Consider the following 4,290-nt stretch of genomic DNA (forward strand, 5'->3'; position numbering starts at 1 on the left):
TTTTAGATATGTTTCAATTTTGCCGTTGATAATACTATTGTCTTTTAAAAAATAGTACTGTGAAAATTTTATTTATGAGGTGATCTAAACGCTCTTATATTTCTTTACAGATGGAGTACATACTTATTAATGATACTGTAGCAACAATATTATGTTATGAACCGGAAATCTGTTGGTGCTCCCGGGAGCGTGCGCTCTTGCGCAGAAAATATTTTTTTAAATGTAAAGAAAAACTCAACAAAAATTTTATGTGTTCTTTGTCACATCCAAATCCTACGTACAAATTTGTAAGCAAAAAGATTAAACATTTTAGCATGTGCAAAAAAAAACACCTAATGTTACCCAAAATATCGCCCTAAATTTGTTTTTTCACTGGCGATACACCGTTGCTCCATTTCGCATGAAAATTTTCAAGGATGCTTCCGACACTAACGTGAACTTCTACAAAAAGAATTCCGAATTTAAAAAAATATTTACTATATTTTTTAGTTTACTATTCATGCGGAAGCACGCACTCTCGGGAGCCAAAATGCCATTCTCGTAATAACCTTTAGGATTAATCTTGTTGCACAATTTATATTTCTAGCATTTTCTCGTATTTTTAGCTTGTTGCTTTATTTAAACAGGGAGCAAGTACAGTTTTCACTGGTTTTATGTAGGCCAATAATGTGTAAGATTAACATATTAACCTCTTAGCTGTACACGTGTTCAACTATAATTTCGCCTATTATGTTTGTCCCCGCCTGTTAGTTGACTGTTAACAACTTAGAACTTTGCATACAGATTGATTAGTGTATTTATGTAAGTGATCTAAACACTCTTATAGTATATTTTTTACAGAGGGAGTATAATCTATTGAAATGGCCATGGTACTTATTTCTTTATTTCATGGACATTTAACTGAGTTAAGTTAAGACAGTTCAAAAAGGTAGTACTATGTTTTCATTCGCAAGAAAAGAAAAGATTGGGTCTTCCACCAAGCTGTACACTGACTTTCCGCCTTAAAAGAACACTCACTTTCCCCTTTCTCTAGCCTTGTCTTCTTATCTTCTTGTCTTCTCGGGAGCTCCCAGTCATGGGAGAAGCCGAGCAAAGTTCGATCCACCGCTTGTGAGGACCAATCTGCCCAGGGGTACGACCCCGGGGTGGCTATGTACAACGCCTGGATTGGATCCCCGTGTGCCTCATGGATCTCTCGGGCCCGTCAGCGGCGATGGAGGGGCTGCAGGTCCCCGGTAGCAGCTGCGCGAGGGAGGACGCGAGCTCGTTGAAGACGATACTGCCGCTTGCCATAGGCGTCCATCAAAGTGTTGAGGGCGTCGATCTCGTCCCCCACAGCTAGTTTGGATCCTGCGCGCGTGTGAGGTTCCTGGTGGCGTTGTCGTCCACAAGCGCCGAACCGGACGCGTCATGCTGTCTTTAAGCGAGACAACCCATCACGATGTCTTCAGTCTTGACAGATGCAGCTCGGCATTGGCATTGTATTCTTCTACCTGCAGGTCTCCTCCTTCTCCCTCTCCCTTCTCTGATTTTGTACGATTGCACCAATATAATATTTCTCGTTTAATTTTTGTGTGCTATCCTTCATGCTGCTCCTACATGATGTTGATTTTCATCCGATAGAATTCTGATCTATCAATTACATGATGATTGTAAGTTATTAATGTCAAACAGAACTTAGGGAATAATGTTAATTTGGTATGCCCTCTCCACATTTTTCCGGGCTAGGAACCGGCGGCATTTGGCACGGCAGTGTTAGGCCCCCTGCCGTCATAACATTTAACATACTTAAGAAACAATTAGTGTATTTTATCTATAGTTTTAATAATTCCCGAAGACAAACTGGGATTTAATAACTAAATAGGAAAATTGATCTGATTGCAATATACATATAAAATATATGATGCGCGGATGCTCACTATTGGCTTGCACTATTAATAAGATTCAAGTAACATAATATAGAGTGTTGATGTTTGATATTATTGAGCTATTTCCATCAAATGTTGATGCATATTTCCAATTCCTCGACAGAGTAGTAGACAATACTGTTATGTCATATCATGTTAGCATAGATAAGTCATTTTTTATTTTGAAGATAGTTTGCAGTATGCTAAATTTCTATAAATGAACTTATTATGTAAAAATCTGGTAGCCTCATCTAGTGACGAAGCATCATACTGAAAGTGTTTTTATACCTTTTGAATATTTCTTTATAGACTATGTCCTTGACCACATCATATATTCTAATTGCTATCTTCATCATTTACCGTTACTCCTCCTAGTCCATCCCTTTTTGTGACTCTTGAGAATGATATGTATAGTTGTCGCAAACACTTTCTTAGGAAGATATTGGACTTTACATAGACTAATTTGTTGAACTCCCAACTGATAATCAAATTCCTTGTTGTGCTATTGTGCTAACCGAGAAAGCCTAAGTTATTTAGTGTCAAGAAGATTCATACGAAACAGCAGCTAGTAGGAAGTTCAGTGGTCTCACCATTTGGTATTAATCTTCCACGAACTGTTGATGCTCCTGAGATTAATTACCTTAATGCACAGGAGGAGCGGCTTACCGGTGCTAAACTCAGCTGCATCCTACTTCCTGTAGAACACTTTAGTAAAGACTTAATCATAACACAATTATTCAGATGCCGAAACATGTATTATTCTCATATGGAATAGATGTTTCTCAACATGGCATATGAACAAAGTTAAAAGAAAATATAAAAGAGACCACAGTATGCCCAATGTGCTGCATGGAAATGCTTGGCTGAGTAATTATATCCTTGTGATGGCCGCTTAGGACTCCTCAATACGCGGTAACATTTTGGACTTTTTGAGTGATCATTAGTTTACATTGATTTGTGAAATAAATATATGATGGTTGCCTTTCAAATTGGGTAATATGAACAATGTGATACTCTACAGACTAATTTGTTAAATTCCAACCAATAATCAATTTCCTAGTTGTGTTAATGTGCTAACTATGAAAAGCTAGGTTATGTAGTGTCAAGAAAACAGTATGAAGCAGTAGCTAGTAGGCAGTTAAGTGGTCTCACCATTTGATACTAATATTTTGCAGAGTGTTGATGCTGCCGGGATTAATTGACTTGCTGCCCAGGAGCGAACAGCAGCAACTTACAGGTGCCGAACTTCGCTATATGACATTGTAGTAAACAAATAAATTTAATCACCTGAGGCATGCAATGGCATATCTGATGGTTCAGATTGAATATCACAATCCTGGGCAGGGCGAGGGTGGAGGGGCGCACCTGCTGCTGGTACTTGTTGTCTAGTCTGGAGCATGCAGTCTCGTGTAGGAGACACAATGGATTACCATCCGAGCAGGAAGGACCAAGGCAGGCCACTTGCACCGAGTTGCCGACTCCTGTTGCCCTCGTTCTTGTTTGAGCTACAGATCATGAATCGTGAGGATGCAATATGCATGACAAATTGTTAACTTCTCAGAGCATGTATATTAGTATAGATGGCACTATAGACACAACCTACAATAGGGTGCCTTCTCAGTTCTGTGCATGGACTTTTGATTAGATGAAACATTAGGTATCTATTGATTGACACTAATTAGTTCGTGTGGTCTATGGCAGCTGCTTGTTATGTACATTGTCCTTCATCCCTGTGTTAATTTGTTGCTCTTGCAAAAATTCATTGCTAATTCTTAGCATGCCACAGCAAAAAGGAGAAGCAAAAAGATGAACCACGGAGCAAAGAAATTCCTAAATTAATGCATGCAGCAACCATCATGGTTCTTTCAGCACCTTTGCAATCCCAGACTCCATGTTTTCTGATATGCAAGCAGGATCGAGGCCACATGATGAAAATTGAAGACGGATTTCAAGGGAAGACAGCCTAAAGAAGCATCCGCATGGATTCGTGGAATCGATGGTCAACTAATCATACATGGAGACATAGATATTAGGGGAGAACATACCTGGTGGCGTAATTGGTAGAGTAGCGAAACCCATACCTGGTGACGCAATCGGTGGAGCAGCAGAACCTGATCCCATGACAACGTAGCATGATCGACGTGCCAGAAGAACGATGCGTTCATGGCGGCGGCACCACGGATGAAGAGCCTGATTGATCTATTTTTTTTGTCTTGTTTTTTTTCCTATCTTGTGAGATGGAGGAGGCACGGGGAAAAACTCTATGGCGTAGGTGGGTAATTTCTTTTAATTATTGTGTTACTAAATTCTGTCTAAGATCTAACGGCTGTGCCTTTTTGTTCTAATAAACTAAGGGACAGAAGTTTCTATTTTTTGTGGGATT

General features: G+C 39.5%; 1 long non-coding RNA gene across 1 annotated transcript; it reads left to right on the forward strand.

Moving 5' to 3' along the window:
- The first annotated feature begins 1,016 nt into the window (after positions 1 to 1,016).
- On the forward strand, positions 1,017 to 3,690 carry LOC123111544 (uncharacterized). The gene is made up of 3 exons (XR_006454540.1): positions 1,017 to 1,499; positions 3,083 to 3,144; positions 3,252 to 3,690. It is a non-coding gene; the product is annotated as an uncharacterized lncRNA (long non-coding RNA).
- The last annotated feature ends 600 nt before the right edge of the window (positions 3,691 to 4,290 follow it).

Source organism: Triticum aestivum, chromosome 5B, assembly GCF_018294505.1.
Source record: "Triticum aestivum cultivar Chinese Spring chromosome 5B, IWGSC CS RefSeq v2.1, whole genome shotgun sequence".
NCBI lineage: Eukaryota > Viridiplantae > Streptophyta > Magnoliopsida > Poales > Poaceae > Triticum > Triticum aestivum.